General features: G+C 43.1%; 1 protein-coding gene across 6 annotated transcripts in view; it reads right to left on the bottom strand.

Annotated features, from left to right (window-relative positions):
- The window catches only part of mgat3b (beta-1,4-mannosyl-glycoprotein 4-beta-N-acetylglucosaminyltransferase b), a 70,970-nt gene that overhangs the window by 29,937 nt on the left and 16,795 nt on the right, over window positions 1-24,238 (bottom strand). For 2 of the 6 annotated variants that reach the window (XM_041966270.1, XM_041966294.1), the window contains exon 1: window positions 3,581-3,877. The exons of the other annotated variants lie outside the window; for them this stretch is intronic. The gene's annotated coding sequence lies outside the window, so the exon portion shown is untranslated. Of the gene's footprint in view, window positions 1-3,580; window positions 3,878-24,238 lie in introns of those variants that run through there. 6 annotated transcript variants of the gene reach the window in all.

Here is a 24,238-nt window from a genome sequence, read left to right as displayed (position 1 = left end):
TTAGAGCTTAGTTGTAAACTGACCCTGATTAAACAACATACAGGTGTGCACATGGGCCTGGGATTGGCTGAAATAGGCCAAATCTGGGGTGAAGCATTTGCTGACACTTCTATTGTCTGTGCGGCTGCCATTGTTATCACGGAAACAGGAAGATGGAAGCTATTAGAAAGGTTCCATTTTGGCTCTGGTTAAGCCTCATGGTCTTTGCATTAGTGCAGGCAGTAATTGCTGAACGAACAGAATCGGGCCTGATGGCCCCGGACAGTGGCGCCTTTGTGTCCTGCATTGTTGCTGCGCAATGCACAACACGATATGCAATGCTGCTTTAAAGCAACCCACAGTCATGAAATCTACAAACATACGTTCAATTCTTGTAGCGGTCGCTCCACGTTCTCTCGTGCAACAAGGCAAGCGGGCATTTTGACGCCGGTATTATACATAACGTGTTCTGCAGCAGCAGAAACTCGGCTCCGCACCGAGGAACAAGAGACAGGGGTTACACCTGAGCGCAGCTCCTTCAGCCTCCCGGCAACTGCTTTTAATTACAGGTCGGTGGAGGCACTCGAGGAGAAAGCGTGATCAGACAGAGAGAGGAGAGTGAAGAGACAGTGATTAGAGGGAGGAATGTAGGGAGTCCAAAATCAAAAAGAAACAGCTTGAGGGAGAAAAAAGGGGACGAAAGGGCAGTCTTAAAGGGGAAGCACAAGTGCGAGAAAAGAGGAGGGCTGGGGCGAGCGGCGGTGCGGCAGCAGGATGTGTGGCTGTGGATGTGAGGGAGGGGAGGAAGGAGGGAGGCTGAGAAAGAAATAGAAAGAAAGAGAGAGAGAGAGAAATGTGGGGGAGGGATGCAGTGGAAGCACTGAATAAAGAAAGAGCCAGGAGCTGTGTGTGTGTGTGTGTGTGTGTGTGTGTGTAGACGGGATCACAGTGAGGAAGACAGCTGAAATGAGAGAGGATGCACAACAGAAAGTTTAAGAGAAAGAGATGAAACATTTGGGGCGTTGACGAGCACACAAACGTCTCATCACTGTGGATTCACAGAATACATACATACACTGTGAACGCTGGTATGATAAATGACGCCGTTTTACTGTAAACATGGCCAGTGTGCGACGGGGGTAAGCTCGTCTTATAAAGGTCATGTGAATTTTTTGTTAATTAAAGAAACAATTAGATGGTTAATCACTTAAAGCAAAACATGTCAAAGATTTAATCATTCCCGCTCTTCAAATGTGACGATTTGCTTTTATAATCATATTTGGGGGCTTGGGATTGCTGGTTGGCAAAAAAACACATTTTAAGACATCACGTTACAAGTGTGGTGACTTTTTTAGACCGAACAATAAAGTAATGGAAACACTATCTAGTCTGACCTTTCACCAATCACTAATTCATCTTACTTATCTTTCTCCAACCCATTTCTATTCTGGAATGTCTTCGCTGGAATATGAGCTGACACCAATATATATCTGTGTACCAAGCTAAATCCAGCCAATAAAAATGGCCCACTGTCACAAAATGCTACACTACACAATACATTAATGTTTTAATGAGTCAAGACAACAAGCTAACACGAATGTAACATAATAGAATGGAATATGTTTTAGATGTATAGTGCTTTAAAAAGGTATTTCAGAGGCACTTTACATGGAAAAACAATAACTGGAAATAGTAGAAACAACTAAAACAATTAAAAGGAGAAAGGGGGGACGATGGATCATATATTTAAAGGGGGTGTGCTTTGGGTGCTGCTCTGAAAGAGGTAAGCATTTCTTTCCTATTGATGGAATAACACCTTAGCACGAGCTCAGCTACTTACAGCGTTAGCTCCAACATTAAAAGTGTCACCCACCAAAAAATCTGCCATTTCTTTGACATCGCATGATTTTTTTTTTTCATAGACTGAAATCACTAAGCTGTGCTGGTGCCAAGAGGAATTTGAGTAATCCAGCTGGGTTAATCGAGTTCTGCCTCTGAGATTACAACCTTAATGCGAGTAAGATAACTCTAAAGGGGTTTATCTGACAGTAGCAATATCACCCTCCTGACTCTAATCAAATTATTAGAGTTCATGTAAATACAGTGAGTGACAGAGACGGAGGGTGGAGGCACAGTGGCCCGTTGGAAAAAAGTGACGGATGAAAGAATCAGGTGATTCCTGTCAGCTGTGGGATCTCGAAAAAGCAGCGAGCGGTGGTAAAACTGCTATCAGCTCCGCTCTTCCCGGCTCGGCTGTCATCTGCTCTTCACTTAATGAAAAGACGACCAGAGAGAAGCCTGAAAGCGCTTGGCACACACCGCCGGTTCCCTCAGACAAGCTCTCCAGACAAAAAAAAAAAAAAGTCACTAGATCTGCGCTTTCATAAAAAGGCGACGGAGGGGAGTGTGAGAAAGTGAGATAAATTGCACGACACAGAGGGTATTTCTTCACTTTGAAGGCTTTGGTGGAGTCTCGGCTCAGGCTTGTTTGGAATAAACAGAAGCAGCAGCGGCTGGAATGAACACCTCAACCTTCATCGACAGAAAAGCCAAACACACTGCGAGCTAAGCGGCAAAGGAAACAAATGTTAATGAAAATGTCACAGATTTCCAGAATTTGCTCAAGCTTAAGGCTCAATTTTAGAAATTATGTCACAACACATCACCTCTGGGTATAAAGCCGGAACGTCTCATGAACACAACACATGTTATGCAGAAGGATCTCTCATTTATAGCTACCAGGAATCCTGACATCAAAGGCAGTCCCATAGAAAACTGAACAGTGTTCAGTTAATATTTCAGTATCTGTACCACATCACCACATTTTCCTTCTTCCTCATCCTCATCTCTTTTCATGACTGAATGACAGGTGGCTGCAGAAAAACAGCGAACCATATTTGATCCTTTCAGTTATGCAAAAGAAGTGCAGCTGTGCGTCGACCGAGGGAGACCGAGGAGTTTTCAGACGGAAGTGAAAAGTTGTGTCGCCCGTGTGTTACTACCATGTGTCCACATGCTACTTGTTAATGTACGTAGAATAACTGCAGCAGAGGAAGGGGCTCATCAGATTCACTGATCTGTGAGATTCCAAAGTATAGAAGTAAAACTTGGTAACTTGACATATGTTCTACTGCATGTTTAAGTATAACGATACTGTTCACAGTGGGGGGAAAAAAAGAAGAAATCTCTGTGTTTTCACAACATTCACTTGCGGCGGGTGATAAAAAACCACGGCTGGAGCCAATTAAATGCTGAGACTGTCAACTTGTTGAAGTATTTTGGTTTTAATGGCAGCATTACCTTGGCATAGGGGAACCAAGCTCTCTAAAGCAGCCCCACAATACTTGTAACTAATTGTTGATCAAGCAGGGCAATTAAGCAAAGCTAATAGTGGCCATAAGACTGTGGAACAAACCAATGCAGATAAAGGAGGCAACGCTTTAATATTTCTCTTGGCTCACGCAGATGAGGGTTAAAACCATAATTTTTTTTCAAAATTATTGCCCATTTTGTATTGTATACTGACCAACTGTTAGCCTTCAGCGCACATTTGTTGTAGTTTAAACACTATAATATCACCCAAAAATAGGAAGTGGGTTACCTCAGAATGAGCTCTTTATGTCTTTATGTCTCTTCCACGGAGTCCACCATGCTGAACCACCGTTTCTCTACAGCAGCCCTTGCCAGACAAACCAAACACGAGCTCTAGAGAGCGTCTTTCGCCACCGCAGGCGGCGCGGCGGTATTCAGTTGGTTGCAATCTGCAACCTCGCCGCTTGTTGCTTTTTATCCCAGACTTTTAAGTCGTTGACTCGCATATGAGAGACAAGTTGGTTTTCGCTGAAATATGAGCAATCGAATTCAGCTGTAAGCCTGCATTCATACTCCGCAGGCTGCAGCTGACTCCAAGACCCATTTGTTGACTCATAACACAACCACGTACCACCTCCTCGCACAAGGAACGAAAAACAGGTTCAGACCTGCATTACTGCATTACACTAACGCACACACACCCTCACAGAAACTTCCTCTGTTTGCTGTCCCTCATGCTGCTCACGGCTCTTTTCCCGTCTGAGTGGGAGTTTTCGAGCAGTGTGACAGGCTGATCAGCAGTTGCTGTTGCACGTGTGAGGTGTCCGATAGGGCCTGGCAGATTTATGCGGCCGCGTTGTGTCCAGACTTGTAACGAGTCCGGCGCCAAGTGCGATCACAAGGCCTGTCTCTGCACTCCACGGCTCACTTATCTGGTACGGGCACAGTTCGGGGGGCGCCGTGCACGCTGGAAAATCAGAGCTGCTGGCCCAGTGTCTGTGTTTGCGAAGCAGGCAGTGAGTGTTTATTTGAAAAGAGAAAAATGTGCCTTTATGTCCACGAGAATTCACGTCCTTTAAAAGAGACTGTGGCTCTTTGTGTGTCACTGTTATCACCATAACACCGTTAAGCCCTCACACCATACGCTCTCTCACGTTCAGACTTGACATTTAGGAAGTTAATTTTAGCAGCAGGACAGAACAGGGCAGCAAAGCAAATGGAAAGCAAATTAAGTTATACAGCCCCAGAATAAAAATGCCAGGAAATATAAACTTCTTTAAACCGAGCTTCACTCCCTTTTCCATGATCCATGACTCGCCTGCGGCTTAAAATCCTACTTTAACCTCTCAGTGACCCGCATGGGAATAAAAAGAATGTGTCAATTTAAAGACATCTGTTGGGAACATAAAACTGCGTTACTTCCAAAAGCAACACAGCGAACCACGAGGCGTCCGCTCTGTTCTTAATTTCGGAGAATCCGCAGCGGATCTAAAAAGGACGGGCAGATTTCTGGATATGCAACGACCGCTGGCTTCCTGAGTGTTTTTAAACAGTCTCCGTTCCATGTAATCAATTACAGGATGTTAAGATGTGGAGGTGGAGGAAATGCTAATGTCGCAAATCCGAAGACACGCAGGAATGCTGCACGGGACAACACACTGCTTTGATGCTTTGCGGGGTAGTTCCAGAAAAATAAAGAGTGAAGAAGAGTTTGGTGGACACAAAAACAGATCTTGCAGCATCACAATTCAAGTGCCGCTGATGACAGATCTGCTTCCCACATCGAGGCCTCACATTCAAAGCAGCCACTGGTGTTTTCTACAGAAGCAGATTTGGGATTTCACTCGATTTCACCTCGTGAAGAGCTGTGCAGCTCAAACTGACCTGGGTACAGTTCAGCATTTTACAGTTACGGCTGGATGGGACTACTTTGTGTGAAGAGCTGGTTAATTGCAAAGCTGCGCTGAAAAAAATGAGCGCTGCTGTCCTTGACCTGAGAGCTGTTATATAATAACCCCAAAAGGCTGCGGAGAGAGGGGGTGTGACAGGGGAGGCAGATAATTACTGGAACCAAACAGTACATGCTCAGTTTCAGACTAAATATTCAGCTGAATATACTGTCAGTGCAATGAATGGGCCGCCTTTTCTTCAGGGGGAAAGATAAAACGGCACATTTTGTGCACAGTTTTGGTAATACTGATGCTGTTACTGAAAAAGAAGCAGATGATAAATGAGCAAAAGACACACAAAATATGTAAGACAAGACCAGATGACAGAGAATGTGAATACACGTATATAAAAATGTGGGCAGACACAATGGAGATAAAAAGACAAAGCGGGCGCACTGCAGGCGGAGCGCTACACATCTCACGACCAGAGAAACTCCATTATTCTGTTGGCCGACAGAGAGGTCACGGTGGCTGCAGTCTGCCGCGTCGGCACCAGTCACTGTCAAAATCAGAGCTCCTCCACTCTGAGACACTGACAGTACAGACCACTGAGGGAGAGTGGAAGAGAGAGACACTGACTGATACACTTTATAAAGGATTTCAGCTGCCAGCTCAGAGACTGCAGTCTGGAAATGCTTCAATTAGAGCATCAGGGAGACTTCCTCCATTACTGACCCGCTGACACTTCTCATGTCAAAGGGCCGCTTCGCCCCAAAACCACAAAAAAAGTATTTTCACTCTCGCTGTTAGTGGTAACTAGCCATGCAAACGTTGTTTGGGTTGTTTTGGCCATGTTTTGAGACATCTATCTACGAGATGTCTGCTGCCCTCAAACGCAATAAAGCTAAATGGAAAAAAGAATTAAAATTTTAATTTTAAGCGGCATTTAAAGCTGTGGCCAATTTGGAGCACAAGCTCTCGACACATTACATATTATAACCTCTGTAAGCAGCATTGCTAATTCATACATCCAGCAAACAAGTAGCAACATTAGGGTTTATAATCAAGCCGTGTTTCTGGCCGAATGCTGCACCTGATACGCATTCCTTTAGCTCCCTTCTGGTTTCAAGGAAATATCTGCCTCTTTAGCTCTGTTTGGTGCTCGACAGGTAGCGCGCAGTGGGTTTATCACGGCTTCTGTTGCTGGAAACACAGTTGATGACAGCAGGGAGGTTGAACCAAAACAGCAGAGTTGCAGGCCGTAAAAGCCAAAACAATGACCTTAAAGAGGCTAATATGCTCCACAGCGTCGAGGGGAGTTATAATTCTGCGTTGGTTTGTCACCACCAGTGACCCCTTTCACATTACACACAGTCTGCTGATGCATTGCTAATGAAAAAGTATTAATTGCTGCAGCTTTAAAACGTTGCAAAGCAACACGCCTTTACTGGTACAGAAACCCGGTAAGTCTGGATAAACCACCACTGGTAACAAGGTTTGAATACCAAAGCAGCCTGTGTTACTATCATCCGAGCACCACACACGCACTGTCCCCGTCAACATCTTTCCACCTGCACTGTATTCAAATGGAGGCAGAGACTTCATGGCTGGATTCCCCTAGGAATCTTTTGTAATATAACATTATAAATAGTGCATAACATAAATTTGTGAATCATTCATGTGTTCCTGTTTGGATGATTTATCCATAGCTGCTCAAAGCACAACAAACACGCATTCGTCCAATCACTGAAGCTCTGCATTCAGCTCATGTTTCTTTGCCATCGGTGTCCACCTTGCTCATCTGGCAGCTAACCGACTAGCATCTCAAGTGCCCTTATCTCTGCTGACCCTTCTTCCATTTCCACGGCGTAAGCCTCCCCTGCACGTCTGGCACTGAGTGGAAAGGTCGAGATTTTAGAGGAAAAAGAAAACGGGGCGGGGGAGGGGAGAGAAGGAAAATGTCAGTAGGACGCATGTTAGAGAGAAGAGGCGACGTGCAAGCATGTCCGAGCCCTCTGAGCTGGGTAAATAACCCTGAGCCGTTCGCTGTGCTCCCCTCTCCTGCTAGCGCTTATGCTAATCTCCACACAGATGTGCACACTCGGATGCATGCGCACACATACACAAATAACACCCTTTGTCACCATTTTCAATCTTCCCTTCGCTGACACCTCATTGTCATTCTCTTTCTCTCCTCCTGCAGTCTGTCTCCATATACCTCTCTGCTCTGGGCTCTTAAAAACAGAAAATAAGATTCAACTAGGTTCTGCCTTCCTTGTCATCTCAGGCCCACAAAGAAAGAAAGCGGGAAAGTTTGCTGACATTTCAAAGCTCCCACTGATTCAGATTGTACTCAACACTGAGGTACATCCTTTCTGTGGCGGCAAATGCTCGTAGCCCCTTGCAAAGCATTACGGCACATCAACATGACGCATAATTCATTATTATGACAAATCACCGGAGGACAACATGATAAAAAAACTACAAATGGCTTCAGGCAATAAAGCATGACAGGCAGGTCGGAGAAACACAGAGGCATGATTAACATTGGGACACATTGTTTGTATTAATACAGTAAATGAGGGAAGAAAATTAGATTCATATAGTTCAGTAATGAACCTGGCACCATGCAACAGATCATTTTGTTGTGTCAAATGAGCAGGTAGCTGCATAAATCAGTCCCTGCAGAGACCCATTTGCTACATGTCTGTTTTAACAAGACCTCTAAATGAATGTGGAAGAAGATGAATTTATGAGAGAAACAACTCAACACAGACTGTTAGTCAGTGGCAGACAAGCTCTGGTCAATGCGAAAGTGCAAACTGGACTCCAAAAAAGTGACAGTGTGCAAAAAATAAAACAGCCTGTGATCATTTGCTCATCCTTTTTAACGCATACCCAACTGAAAACAACACAAAGAGAGTGTATTTAATGTTTGACCTCATCTGCTTCTTCTGAATTTGATGCAGCAACACGTTTCAAACAAGTTGGGACAGGAGCAACTAAAGACTGGGAAAGATGTGGAACGCTCCAAAAACACCAGTTTGGATCATTCCACAGGTAAACAGGTTGATTGGTAACAGGTGATAATATCATGATTGGGTATGAAAGGAGCGTCCTGGAAAGGCTGAATAGTTCACAAGCAAGGACGGAGCGAGGTTCACCACTTTGTGAACACATAATGGTATAAAGGAGATTAATACATGAGCTCAGGAACATCTAAAACAGCTGTCTGCAAATGTGGTTTGTTTGCAAAGTATCTGTTTCTATTGACAGTTTCCACAGCGCCCCAACTTTTTCAGAATCAGGGTTGTATGAATGCAGCAGTGTATTACTGGTAAACTATTTCCGGCAAGTGTAAACCGAAGCTGTGCATCGACAGTTGGGTAAACATGCAGCTATGCGGTCTCAGAGCACCTGCTATTCATGCCATGAGTTTAAAATGGCGAGGCTATAAAAAGTGCCATGACAATCTAACTGACCGCAGGAGTTTGGTATGTGAACCACTTAAAAGTCCTCATAGCTAAGCAAGAGAATTGGGTGAGTCAAAAGTCTTACAACAGAGACATTTGGTAGCTCGTCTAGAGCTTTTGATCACATCACATGATCCTCATCGGGAGATGGAATTCAGCCAGTTGTCATGGAATTTGCAGATCTGCACATTTACAGCTTTTCCGAGCATTTCGCACACTTTTTATCCATGCTGGCGTCAGAGCCGAAGTTCAAAGTTTATTCTTGATCTTGGAACAGCAAGACTTTGAGAAAATGATCATAACACCATATCCATTTAGCTGCGATCACGTGATCCATCCGTTGTCCCTTCCTTTGGTTAAAGGTAAAGTTTAGGCACTGAAACCAATCCACTCAGGTTAGAGAGGCATCACCTTCATGGTTAACAGAAGCCAACACTGACGGTTGCCAGGAGACAGGACATGAACTATGGTTTGAATGTCGAGAATCGAGAATCCACCCAGAGCGTCTCCCTTGAGGATTAATGGCAGGAAAACAACATCAAGCTTGTTCTGCTACTGATTCTGACCACAAGAGAACGCTGGTCAGGAAAACGAAACAAAAACCCCACTTCAAGGCCAATTAAACGTGACGTTCAAAGACAACAGTCGACAACACCGATGGAAATACTGTTTAAGAATTAACCTTACAATATGCTGCTGAAGAGCACATGATATGATAGAAAGATCCAGAACAGCAACTAAAGGGACGGACAGATACAGCACCTATTACTAGAAGGCCTCCTCAGCCTTTTTTTTGCATGTTTCATTAACTTTTCCTCATTGTGAATCGACTTCAGAGCCCCTTCGTTGACAACAATAACCAAAATGAAAATTCGCAGAATGAAACATCTACTCTGCTGCACGTTTTGTGTTAATTCTCCGAAATTAAACGCACGCAGATGGGTCACAGAGGTTTGATGAGCCACTTGAGGCTTCTCTTACGCTTTGGCTGATTTCAACATTTAAACCAGGCATCTCAAACCGGTTCCATAAAGGGCCGCGTGGCTGCAGGTTTTCATTCCAACCCAGGAGGAGCACATCAGGCCAACCAATCAACATCCAGGGATCACTTAGTTATCAGCTGAACACTGAGATCAGCTGATTAATTGATTCCAGCCTGGTGTGTTCCTCCTTGGTTGGAATGAAAACTTGCAGCCACGCGGCCCTTTATGGAACCGGTTTGAGATGCCTGATTTAAACAATGTAAATAATGACTTCATTTGCGAGTGCATTCTTCTGCTTTAATGGAGTGGGGGGAGGGAGGGTTCATGCAAACAAACATGCATCTTTGGATGAAACCACAGACACTTAATCTCTTCACTAAACGTTTCCTCATACTGCAGCACCAGAAAATAGTTGCGGCGACACCAAGTATTAATCTCCTCTCAGGGGAAAAGTAAATGTTAGTATTGAGAAAAAAAGCTGATATCCACAAATTGGATCTTGCTACTAAGGACACTGAATGTGATAGTTTGCTGTAATACTGAATTTCTTGTTATTCGATTCAATGCTGTGACTTAAATATGTATGTTTCCATTAAAGTCACAGCATACAGCTTACAGGCAGTTTTAACTCATGCGGTGACCTCGCAGTGAGGCAGGGAAATACACAGACGTGCTCAGATCACGTATTTATATTCACCTGCACCGTCAAGCTTTGCACGCGCCCCATGTAAAAGGCATACAGTATGCTGCTGATACATCCCCAGCACAGCATGAAAATGCTTCATCGTTAGCTGGTCTTTTCAATCGCTAATGGTGCGGAACCGGAGCAAGCATCTATCCAAACAGCCCCTGTCACAGTGGGATGCCATGAGGAATATTACAGCCAAACTTCCATGCAAATGCAAAGAGAGAGAAGAGGAAGTGACCGCAAGAGCTTGGTAAGCAGTTACTGAGCTGCAGGACTATTCTTATTTTGAGTCTAATTATTTTTTATGCCAAATGCTTGTTTGATTGTTTGCCTGAAAATCATGAAGAAATGTCCAGAAAAAATTCCCAATGTGTCATCTTCAATTAGCTTTACTTGTCTGAAGAACTAAAACATTTCATAATAATAATAAACTAAAGAGGAAACAGTCACGTTTGAGAGGCTCGGACCATTTTTTAAACTTAAAACTTTAAATGTGGCTGCTGAATTTTCCGTTGACGACTAATTGATCAATCGACTAGTTAATTTATAACCTTCAATAACACTAAAATGTTTGATGTAATTGGATTTTGCTGTGTTTAAAGAACTTTTCTCAGCATTATATTTGCATAAAAATTCTGTTTCAATTTCTATTTCATCCCAATAATGGTGTTAGTAGTTACAGATACAGCCACTGGCCAAACTGTTTCATGTAGTTTCTCAGCAGCAGATAGCTTTACCTGTGTAAAAACCTCGCCAACAGCATTTCACTGCAAAATCATTTCATTGCTTGTAACCGCATTAGCTGTATCGCTAACGGGACAATCAGTTCACAAGCTAGCTACGTCACCAAGCGTCTAGAGCTACATATTTCACAAAGGATGAATTTCACTGTGACTCAACATAAAGACACCAGAATGTAACCCTTACGGGAAATGTAAATTACATCACCTTCAACTGACTTTGAGCTCTGAATTAAACCAGTTGGCAGAGGTATTTAATGTATAGACGTTTTTCTATAAATCTGTGCACTTCAGGTTGTCACAGAACAGCCATAAACTCGTTTGGCTGCCGCAGACCTGCTAAAAGAAATAATGACCTGTCTCTAATGAACACCTGCCACCTTTTTGTTGAGGTAAAGACAGGCCTCGTCTGATACATGCATGTAGGCACACGGACATTAACCTGACTGGCACCGAGACAAATAAGGGATTTTTTTCTTTTTTTTTCTCCACTCCACAAAAATAGAAAAATTAGAAAATGAGCACCTGTCCCATCAGGCCGCTCTGGCTGTTTCTGGAGGGAAATGTGAGAGGAGGGAGCGGCGACTGGCAGCTCATTAAACCCTGGCAGACAACCTTGTTAATGATACGAGCGGTGGGCGAGCGCGACACTCAGCTAGTGCCTTACCCCTGCTATTAGATGTTACAGGATGACAGAAAGGTGCATGCACAAACACACACAGGCGAATGGACGGATACACAAAGACAAACAAGAGACAAATACATACACAAACGCGAACAGACAGGCAGAAGATAGTCAATTTACATCTATGGCTTCTTAGAATAAAGCAAACGCATATCCTTACACAACACTGCTTGATTCCCATAAAGCGACAAGATTTAATTGAGTTCCTCGTAATTCAGCAACATCTGTCTGCTCCTCCTCATCTTGACTCTTCAGCTTTCAATCAGCCACACGTACGCGCTAACACACACACCACAATTACAGAGGGCCTGTTAGCGATGTTAGGCCCTCCTTCTCGTAATCGCAGGATGAGACGACGGTTGTAGATCTGCACGTGCTGTTCTGCATAGGGCTGTGCAGCTGAGACTGGGCCCTGAATAATCGCATTGTCTTCAATGAGCTGAGAACTTCTGCACAAGTTCTGGTACCTGCTTTTATACGATATAATTAAGTAATTTTAATTTGTTATTTTCTTCCCTGTAGATCAGGCTCTGTCTCTTAAAAGCTGCTAACCCTGACACAGTTCTGTTAGAGTGGATTTCAAAGGACGCTCTTCAAGTTGCTCTAAATGCTAATTTAAAGGCTTTTCAATCTTGCAGTAGTTTGAACATTTTGCCATGAAAACAGTAAACTTTAAGATACAGTACTGAATACTGGGAAAAACAGCCATAGGGAACTTTAGACTACAAAGATTACACACTTAAATTTATCTACAAATGAAAAGAAAGTCGACCTTTCGGAGAAATGGGGTTTCTGTTCAACCACAATGACACGCAGTTTGGACAGGGCGAACGATAAAGTTCAGTCCGACGCGATCCATAATTCAGGTGTCAATACACGCAACAGAGAGGGCATTTTCCAACCTTTCCTCTCAGCGCACACATTTAGAAATCATGTTGCGTGGCCTTAATCGATGCTGTGGGAAAACTGTTCCTGCACCAACGCCAGAAAAACAATTTTCAGCACATTTGTTGGACCAGGCAATGAAGGGAATTCTGATTGAAACTTAAGATCAATGCTTAAGGTGAATGTTCTCCAGGATTTAAGTTTTCTTTTTTTTTTTTTTTAATAAAATCATGCATAGGCTTGAGCTACCTGCCCCCTCCTAACCAAACACCTGCCTCTGAGTCTATAGCTTTTCTTAGACCTTTTGATATTAAGATTTGTTTCTCCCTTTTCTCACCATCTGTATCCCATCTGTCTCAAAGCTACTTTCTATGCCTGCAGGTTTTTCTCATGAACAGAGGCTATTTGCAGCATCTTAAGTAGAAAAACGTGAGTATGAAGCTATGTAGAAATCTGGAAAACTGGGATATGACCCAGTCGTTCCCAACCTGGGAAGCCCGCTGAGGAATGATAATCTGAAAAGCTGTGAGATGAAACAAAATAAATAAATCCACTGCACACTACTGCCTTAAGATCTCATTTAAATGAAACAATCTCCGACGCGGGGTCACAAACCAAGAAAGGCTGTGAATCGCTCTAAACCGCAGTGACTCTCCTCACAAGTTTCACCACCAAAGTGCTCCCAGCACCCCCGCCACTTCACTGCTCATTCAATTTCCTGCTCTTTGCATTGCTTACATTTTGCATTTTTTGGCACCAGGAGCAGAATAAGCTTAATTTCCTGGATCACATCTGTTTCAATCAACCAACTGAGAAAAAAAAGAGAGAGAGTAGGCGAGAAAGCCTCTGGCTCCCCAGCAACAGAACAGAAAAACAAAATTCCTCTGACCTAAAAAGGATCATGACAGAAAGACGGACTTGGACGTGAGGAAAGAGGAGATTTCTTTAATGAGAGTAATTAGTGCGAGCAGAGGAGGACGATGCAGGAGACAGGATGTGATTCAGAGGCGTGACGTGAGGTTATTCTTAACGCGATGAGTTTTCAGCCCACAGCGACTCGCACTCTGGAATAGGTGAGAAGGTCATCACGGCACCATTGTTCATTTTAATGCGTCCCATTCGCGCACACGTAGCTGGGCGAGGGCGCATTGTGTTCTTTGATTTACCGTGAATTAAGTTTGCCGTTGAGGACAAAGAAAGTCTGGAGACGAAATACGACAACAAATTCCCGAATTATGCCAACAATGGCGAAGCCGTCCGTCTGGTTAAACTGTGGTACGATTTGAACACAAGCACGGCTGTACCCTCAAGCAGATAAATTGGATCATTTAGACGCACAAACAGCCTCTCTATTTTCTGATAAAATGCTGCATTATGTCCCTGAAACAGTGAGGGGCACAGAACAGTCGGGGGCTTTTCTCCGGCTTCGTGCCTCGTCAATGAGTCTTTAACGGCGAATTATGGACATATGAACACACAAACACACGCTTCCTGCTTCACACCAAGTCTTGCTTCTCAAAAACGAATGGTAATAGCGAGCATTGTTCCACAGAAAGAGCAGTTTGCCATCGCTCTCTCTGTATCAACATGCAGCTCAGAGCGACTGCTCATTTCAAGCCAAAGCTACCAAAGACACTGCAAATCTGTCCTCAAACTCTTCTACCAAAACAACACCGTCGGTTGTTAACCACGCAGAAACACTGTCAATGACTGCACTGCGAACGAATAACCACACTAGATGCTGAATTACATGTCCATCTTTGTAGATCGTCTTCTGGAAGAGGTGATAAGCCGTCCAAATCATGACACACTGATCAATTTAGGTCGAAAAAAGGGCCAAAACATCAGTATTTAAATGGATGGCATTTACTTTCGGTGGATCAGCCGCAAAAGTTCGGTGGATAAAACAAGAGAAACACACATTTTCTTATCTTTTCCGGCAAGCTCTTGAGCAAGTGACAGAAATGCTGCTTTCAGCAAAATGAGAAAAAGAAACTGAACTGCAGCAATAACGCAAATCTGCTGTACTTCATAGAAAAACAAGGCTAAAAGTCTGCAGCACCACTTGTGCACCACTGCTGAAGCTGCAGTTTTCATTGCACCCCACAATATGAACGACAAACCAGAGGCTTTGCTTTACAGTCTTACAAATGCTGCAGCCAAAAAGTTTGTCTTGAGGGTGCTGCTGGTAGCACATGCCATATAGGATGTTTGAAATTAAAAGCATTTGTCATTTAGCATGAATCTGCCCAGATTTGACATTTCTAGTGGTATGACTGTGGGACTGGGGGAAAAAATACAGGAAAACATGAGTATCAATCCTTTGTGGATCCTTCCTTTGCTCCATTTACCATCAAAAACGTCAGATTTTGGCAGTTTGACGGCTCACACAACGCAACAAAAGCTGCTTAATCGATCTAATTTACTGTTTATTACCCACAGTCATCTAAAGTCCTGATGGACCCCGTTTCTCACTTCTCCAAAGTCCACCTGTATAATAATAGAATTTTCTTTCAACAGCCTTCCAGCACAATCCAGCACTGATGAAAAACACAGTGACGGCAGATTGGCAGTAATGGCAGGAGAGCTGCAGAGAGGCAGCGTGACACGGTGCCAGAGTCAGTCAGGGAGAAGGAGGAGGAGACGAAAATAGGTGGAGAGGCAGGGGGTGACATGAAATGAGAACACAAGAGAGCGTAAACTATGTGTGTGTGTGTGTGTGTGTGTGTGTGTGTTACAATAACACAAACTACAGATTAGAGATAAGCAACCTAATGATGGTAAGCACAACATTCAGTCTACTAAGGGGAAAACAGTTTCTAACTGGAGTCAAGTACCCCCTGAGCAAGGCGCTTAACACCCCAACAGTTCTACTGAAGCAGCTCCACGTCCAGCAGCTGATTACTGTGGTCATCGTGGGAAGCTTTCATGTTAAAAACTGCTTAAAAATGTAAATATTGTTACAGACTTTTGCCCGATAGCTGACGCGAATCACCAGGAGACCGTAAAGAGCTCGCTTGTGTGCGTGTGCGTGTGTTTATCCTTTTAGCATCTTTGGTGCCAAGGGCTCGTTGCTGTGATATTTTTGAAATACAATTCCCAGTTACTGCCTGTCAATCATACTGGGACACAACTTTCTTTAGATTCTCTGTGTTTTTTTATTTTTGTCAGCCAAAAAAAAGCAAAGAAACAGGACCAAGATTGAATCGCTTGTCATATAAATCCACCACTGAGAGCTGTAAAACAGATTTTTAGATGAAAAAGACACAAAAGAAATACTCTAAATTCTGGATTAGTGACTAGCTATGAGGAGAACATTCCCACCAGTGTCTAAAAAACCTGACAGACAGATAATCTACCTTGTTCCTTGCAGCTCCATTGCATGTGCATTAGTCCAGGGGGGCAAGTTTAGCATGTACAGAAGAATTGAGATTCTGCACGCTCCGCCTGATGTAAGCGAGGTTTAGGTGAAGGTTACTGCTGGATTTGAGAACATGTTACTGTGGGGAAGGTGGTGCAGGAGCATGTCAAGACAAAAAATGTTGCAAGGGAGTAGGAAGTGAGCCGTTGATTAAAGAAGAAGTTAACGTGCCTAACGTCCGATCTTTTGCTTCAGAAAAACGTGCGTGTTGCCTGGCTGCTGTGGCTCATGTGTCATTCATTGGCGTTGACGCAGTTGGCACAAACACTTCTACCTGTCTGCAGGCTCCTATCTCCTGCTGGCTGATTTACATTCAAGTCGTGCTGCACCGTGTGGCATAAATCCACTGATTGTGCCGTACAGTACGAGAGCAGAACGAGAGCAAAGAGGGAGCTTGTGTTGTTGTGTGTCACAGATATAGAAGTGTCAGAGCATATGTGTGTGTGTGAGAGAAGACAGATCTAACAGCATGCGGGTACACAAGAGACAGCCAACAGAGTGTGTGTGTGTGTGTGTGTGTGTGTCCCAGCCCTCAGTGTGATTTTTATCACATCCCAACTTCCGTCCTTGCCATCAGTGCAGCTCTGAAAACCTCAAAACGGCCGTCCTTCCTGCCCACAGTCATTAAGTGAGAGCTGTAAGTTCGCACTATTTGTAAAGTCTTGAATCAGCTTTGGTCCGTTGAACCGAACAGAATAAACTGAGCTTTGTGTTAATAATAAGGGCGTAACAGCACACAAAATTTTGTTTGAGCTCAGTTTTCGCACATTAAGGCACTCGTATGCAACGTGTGCATATGGATCAAGCTGAATAACAAACCTATATGCTTGCAAAGGAACATTCTGGCAGGGTTCAAAGCACTTCTATGGCTGAGTGCGGTTGCAGATGTGCAGCGATCGAGTCCTGTGGCTTCTGCCGCTAAATCTAAATCTGAAGGGAGATATGACCTATGCTGAACGACCTCAGGTAAGAAAAGCACCATAGCAAATGAGTTGGTCTGATGCATCGCTTTCATAATACTTAATGTTACCCGTCTTCAAAATGAGGGTGTTTAAGGGCTGGCTATGATACAAGCTCGGCTAACTAGCATGGTTACGATCACACTGCCTAAGCTTTCTGGGTGGAAAGGACATTTTTGGCACTATAATCTACATATAATAATTAGACTATAATTCGTATTAAACTTTGTTCATAGGGTACCAAACCGAACACCCTGTGCTAAGTGACTACAACTTGTACTACATACGTCGCAACGTAACAAACATCAGAGAAAATTTGGCCCATGACTGCAGGTTCATCATACACAGGTTAATAAAGACAGACCTGATGAAACCAGAAGACACAAGATGAAGCTTAAAATCAAAGTTCAAAGGTTAGCTTAGCTTCGTTAAGTCATAGCAGATGATGGGAATGTCACTGGTTTTGCAGATATTTAGATGTAAACCAAAGTGAGACCTGATGATGGGACAAGATGAGAAGTTGGGAAATCAAAGTTATTACAGTTAGTCCTGAGGAGAGCATACACATTTCCTGCCAATTTATCCAGTGTATAACAGTTGTCATTAAAGACCAAAGATGCCAACCTCTTGGCTACTACAGGAGAAACCAGGTGATCACCAAAGCTCATCCTCTGGGAATAATGAACGTCAGGAAAACATTTCATGGCAATCAATTCAACAGCTCTTGAGATATTTTCATGTCTGGACCCAACTGGTGAACCAACCAAACGATCAGCATAGCTCACATGGCTAATAAAAGTAACAGGAATGAAAACAACTACATGTGACCCAAAGCTGCAACCTGACAATGTATCACAAAACTCATCATCTGTCTGTTACCGAGTTTTATAGCTCGTAGGCCTCAAGGTGAACTATACCGCGTAACAGTCAGTATGCTGGCTCTACAGAAATTGCTCTGATTGCTGCAGCTATTTTCCTCAGTGGTACAGAAAATGTTAAAGCCTCAAAACAGGATTATGGGCCAGTAAAGGTTAAGGAAACTAATGCCGAGGTGGTACTGGTAACACTGTCAGAGAGCTGTTCTTGTTGGTGAATCAATTAAAGCATATTTGTCTCCGGCATGATTGAGAGTTTGCTCTGGAAACGGTGAGAGCAAAATTAGAGCCTTGCAGGTAAAAATTGCTGTAGAAAAAAAAACACTTCCACACCAAAAACTTCCAATATGGCTGCAACAACAGACGCAGCGGCTGGACTCCATGGTGTGTTTAAAAGTGTCACATGTACGTGGAGATGAGCGGAAGCTAATGTGGACAAACAGTGTTAATACGCAGCGTTGATTAGAGAACAAGGCTGCTGTTGATTCCAGTACAGTGCTTCTCATTATGTGTGTTAAGCGAGTGAGCATTGTGGGGTCGAGCCTGGGCCTGGGCACAGAATATTGTATATGTGTCTGTGTGTGTGTGTGTGTGTCTGTGTGCTCATTGGCTCGCCACTCTGTCTCCAAGATAGTGCTGTTGGAACACAATGAAGCCCATTCAACTTGGAGCCACCTCCTGTCTCTAGAATAGTGCTGTATCACAGCCCCTGACGGGATGGAAGCGTGTGTGTGTGTGTGTGTGTGTGAGAGAGAGAGAGAGAATCTAACACACACACACACACGCATGCATGCATACGCTCACGTAATCCTCAATAAAGCCATCTTTGAATTGTCATTACGTTGATGTAATACCATCATGAGGAAATGTGACGACGGGATGGCGTGTGAATTATAATAACTGCAGCCCTTTATCATGTAATGTCTCGTGCTTTATGAGGGGTGTTCACTGAGTCGCATGTTGAACTCACACAGGGCAACCTAATGGCCCTTAAAGCTCATCAGTGATGAAGAATAATACATGAACACCCATTTTCATATATTAAACACACAATATCGCCATGACAGCAAGTCCAGCTTCACCGTGACAGCCGCTAATCCCCTGTGACAGCATGATATAGGGCCACATTGTTTTCTATGAGTGTAATATTAGATGCTGTGGGAGCTGGAAGTTGACGAGCACAGCCGGGGCTTTTCATAAAGGAGTCTTGCACGAGGAAGAGGTGTAAGTCAATGCACTGCTCGACACTTAAGCTAGAGAGAACAAGAGTTTACAAAAAGGCTGGAGCCCGCAATCTATTTCACGATTGAGCTGCAGGAAGTAATAAGTGCTTGTCGTCTACAGCAGCAGTCATTTTGTCGGAGTAGGCAGCGTTTCTCACATGCTGACTTTACTTTGGCGGCCCACTCAAAGAGATTCGCGCCTACACACTTAGACTTCTCGGTATTATTGTGTTTATTTTCTGCCTTTTAAAATGGAGCGCAAAGTCTGCAGCACTACATGTGCAATCATACAGGGGAGAGGAAGGACTTATCTCGTCAGGGGCGGTTTGTGAACGCAATGTTCCAATGGAAAGTGACCAGCAGATTTACTCGAGTATTGTGCAATGTAAAGGTTCTCGTTCCATTTTATCTTACTTTATACTTCTACTCCATGGCATCTCAGAGGGAAATGTTACTGCAATTGTAGCGACGCTAGAGACGGAAGTGTTCAGTCAGTCAGTTTGGTATCTTCGCTATCGAATGGAGTGCAATGCAATTTAATGCAGACATTCATGATCCCCAGAGGATGAATCCACTTCATTTTGAGTCATCAACATGTCAGAATATTTAAACCACTAATATAACCAAGTACTTAGCAAACGTGCTGCACGCTATACCTGCTAAGCATGTTCGGATTGTCGTTGCAAGCATGCTATGAGGCTAATGTTAGCATCTAGCTTAGAGCACTGCTGCATTTAAGAACAGCCTCACAGAGCGGCTAACATGGCTAGCACACTTTTACTTTATCTATTTGAAGGCTCTGCTAATATTAAATGTTCACCTGACGTATTAACGTACATCTATCAAAACATACTTTTTTAAAGACCCCAGCAGAATGTAAAATATGTAGAATGAGCCACCTTAACCAGCTGCATCATTTAAATGCTGCTTATACAGAAATGCATCTGTTATAATGGTAGTAATTAAATAGTAAACTCAAAAAATACAATGGCAAAGCCTTCTTAAATGGGTCTGTTATCATGATAATGTCCAAACGAACAGTGTAATGAGGTGAACATTACAGGAAAACTCATTTCTTGGAAAATATTCGAAAATTATTAAAAACTGAAGGACCTGCAAAATGAAGTCTTGCCTACACATAATACAAAGGGCTATTATGCAAGTATGCTGACAGCTTGACTGTGTCATGTATTTTGTTTTTCATGTATTCGCTTTTCTTGACATTGTTTTGGTCTCAGATTTCAGTCATAGCAATAACCCAGGGACGCATATCCGCGAACAAAAGGTGTCGAATGGCTCTTTGACACAAGTACAGAAGGTAAGACCGACAAACGATAACCGTCTGCAGCAGCGGCTTTGTTTAAGCATATACAACATGACCTGCACACATTGTTTGCGCAGTCACTGATCTGAAAGAGTATCTTAGGTCACCGACAATGTATATAGAAGGTGTGTACGGCTGACCTGTTACCTCACACAGCTGTTAAATGTCAGCAGGCTCATGTGTGTAGCCTGTGACCTGTGTGCTCCAGAAACACACAACACAAGTCCCAAACACACCTGATCGCACAACATGACCTTTCCTTACAATCTGCCCTCCTTGTGGATAATAGCTGCAGCTCAATTAAACCTATTGAGCTCTCCGCTGCCTTCCAGGTATCTACGACAGAGATACAGTGCCAGTGGGAGAGGTGTCTGCTTACACAACCTTTGCAGAACAAGAAAACACCAGTGAAGTGAAACGCTCTGTGTTCACTATCTGGCAGGAGGGTGGGAAGGTGTGCTGCTCTTAAACAGGTCTTATTTATTGACTGGCTTATATGCACACTGACTGATAATCACAGACTGCTGAGTCAGGTCCAAATTCCCAGGACACGTTTGGAATATGATAAAATCGAGCTTGAGTTGTGCAATGTGTTCCTTGCTTTGCCCTTATTGGAAAATGTTGAACATATGCCTTTTAACATTAATCTTAAATTCATGTCAATAAATCTTTTGCCAAAGAACACAACGAGGGTTCAGCACATTTTGACTGACTTTCTGGATTCTCTTCTCTTCTCGCGAGTCATGGGTTTTACTACATGAACCACAGAGGTAGAAAACGTATAGAAAAATCTGTTACTGAGGGCTTAATGAATTAAGTCTCTTAGGTATAAAGTTGTAGCTCCCACACAAACTCGAGTATATTGTGATATTGATTCGAAAACATTGTATCATATTGATCTTCTCCAAACTTTATGAATTTTGAAACCTAAAAACATATGCATGCACCGAATCAATTTCATATTTAACACTGTTGAGGCTGGTCTGAAACACAAACACAAAGAAACTCTTTGAAAAACTATCTGCCAGTGGGAAGGCCGTGAAATATGGCTCAAGCTCAGAGAAACAGACAACTATAGAGGCAATGCTGGCAGAAAGTTGAGAACAGTTCATCTCCATTTTTATACAGTGAGATTTAGCTAAATGTGTTTTTTATGCATCACTCTGAGATGCAGATGTTCCAGCAGAGGTCAAAGGTTGTGAACACTGAGCAGCGCTGGTTTGGCGCTTGATTGGAAATCGCTTCCCTGCGGTGGGTGTATTCTTATCAACAGTGAAGCGGGTGAACCTGTGATCTTATGAGGCGGTGTGTTAAACCACGAGGCCGCCCCAGTTGCTCTAAACCAGAGCTGTGCATGTGTGTGTGTGTGTGTGCGTGCGTATGTGCATAATTCATTTGAAAAGGCACATGACAGACGTGTAGTACACTCACACACAAGCGCCTAATAATATGCAACTATGCTGGTAACAAGATGATGCCATGGGGAGACAACGAGGTGTGATGCGATGAATATTCTCACATCCCACCATCCTCATCAAAATGCATCATTCATTCGCTCCCTCTCATTATCTCTCTCTCTCTCTCTCACACACACACACACTTGGCTTATAAGCTACATCAAATCCAAGCCTCAGGTGATTACAACAAATAGGAGGAGGGGACTAAAATGTAAGATTTTCACAACCTCGGGTGACAATGTGAAAAAATACTCGCAGTAAAATATCACAAAATCAATTTGTGGTTTTGGGCATAATCTTTATGGCTCAAGTGCTAAATTGAATTCTAAACCTTTCAGAGATGTTTCATTCTAATATGAAGAACAAATAGAAAAAAAACATCGTAATCCTCCATCCACTGCAGGGCTTCCCTCTCTCACTACGTATGATTATGGATCATGTGCCGGCACTGATGATGCTATAAAACATCTAATCACATTACTAATACTGCAAATTGAAAATCTTTAACGGAGCACGTATTAAGGATGTCTGAATTGATGTCAGTCCTCCAGTTCGATGCTGATCTCTTGCGGCCGAATGCTCAACCCCCTTCCCAGGAGAAGTGTTAATGTGCTAACAAAGGGACCAGTGTCTCTGTACAGTACCAGCATTTTGAAGTGGAGACTAAAAGTCACGCTGAAACCGACCTTTCCGAGAACACACACGGTTTTAGACTCGGTTCAGCGTTGACTGAGTCATCTTTTGCCGAGCGTCACGTCGCCCTTGACGACTCATACTCAGCTGTAAGAAAACCAAGGCCTGAGTATGTTTTAATCTTTCCTGCTGGCGGCATGTACGCCCGCTGATGAGAGAATTTAAGATTAACCTACTATCCTACAGCCATGGGTCAGTCGGAATAAGAGCATTAATGTGTGGGAAAGGGTGTGAATCCCAACAACAGCTCAAATCTGCCTACACGACGGCTCCGTCTTAGTGGTTCTGAGAGCAAATCTACCAATGAAAACCCTTTGTGATAAGTCTTGTCAAAAAATATATAGAATCACAGCTGAAGCTTTACTTATTACATTGAACAAAAATATGACCTAAATTCTGCAAAAAAACCTAAATAGTTAGAAAGTCCCTGTGGCTCTACAGTCCTGTATCTCTAGTGTGTGTGTTGGCGCATGCACCTGTCCATCTCTAGCTCGCTACATTCCCAGTCTCAGCCATCCAGCCCTCCACAACAATGCCTGATATCTTTACATTGCATCAGCAGTCTTTAAAACGTGCAATAAAACGTGCCAATGAAGCAAACTGTGCACTAACAGGAAGCAGCATCCAACAAAAGGTGAGCAAATCTAGCGTTAGCAGCTAATGTTGCATCCAACTGGCCCCTAACTCCTCCTGGTTTTCTGAAGCCACGTGCTGTTTCATTTTCATCGAAACGCACCTGTACAGCGTTACTGAAAATACCAACATTAGAAGGATGATGCCGACACAAGAACTGAGGTCAGCAACTCCCACTCAGCAGCATTAAATTAAGTATTCAAAATGTTGCCCAGTACATCCCTGTCTGTGTTTACTATAGTTTATGAGGCAGGAAAGGATTTTGAATTTCGGAGTCAGAATTTGAGATAAGAAATTGAAAAAAAAAAAAAGAAGCTATTTTTCATCACACCTTCATTATTTAAAAAGTAAAAATATCTCATCCCAATTGCAGGTTTTTGTTGCAACCAGTCAAGAGGTCAGCTGAAGACTGAGATCAGCTGATAAAATTAGTCAAGCCTGGTGTGCTCCTCCTTCGTTGGAATGAAAACCTGCAGCCACACGGCCCTTCATGGAATAGTTTGGACATGCCTTTTATAGACGTATAGTTTGGCAGTGTCTTAATGATATACTATAACTGCATGATACGCTGCCATTCAAAGCTGATCTGATGGAGTTTGATTCAGCTGCAATTGGGATGTCATATTATTACTTTATGAATAATGAAGGCATGATGAATGAGTTTAGACATGTCTGGTCTATACAACATATACACTGTCCAATAAAGGCAAGAAAATGCCCCCATAACACACCAAATACATGCGAAATACACAGTGTATTAATACAAATTGTTCCAGAGCCCTAGAGGACATCTTTGTTTCATTTAAACAACAGTCCAGACCGCGGAAGTATTCAATTTATAGTAATATAAAACAGAGAAAGGCTGCAAATCCTCAAATTTGCAAAGCTGGTACAAGCCAATGTTTGGCATTATTGCCAAACAAAGAACCAATAATCAGATTTGTTGTCTGATCAATTATCTGAGGAATGGACTAATCACTTTAGCACCGGAATAATTCTTCCTTTGTCCATTTGTCCAT

This window comes from Chelmon rostratus, chromosome 3 (genome assembly GCF_017976325.1).
Source record: "Chelmon rostratus isolate fCheRos1 chromosome 3, fCheRos1.pri, whole genome shotgun sequence".
In the NCBI taxonomy this organism is placed as follows: Eukaryota; Metazoa; Chordata; class Actinopteri; order Chaetodontiformes; family Chaetodontidae; genus Chelmon; species Chelmon rostratus.
Note: the sequence above shows the minus strand (reverse complement) of the source record. Positions and strands in the feature narration are given on the sequence as shown.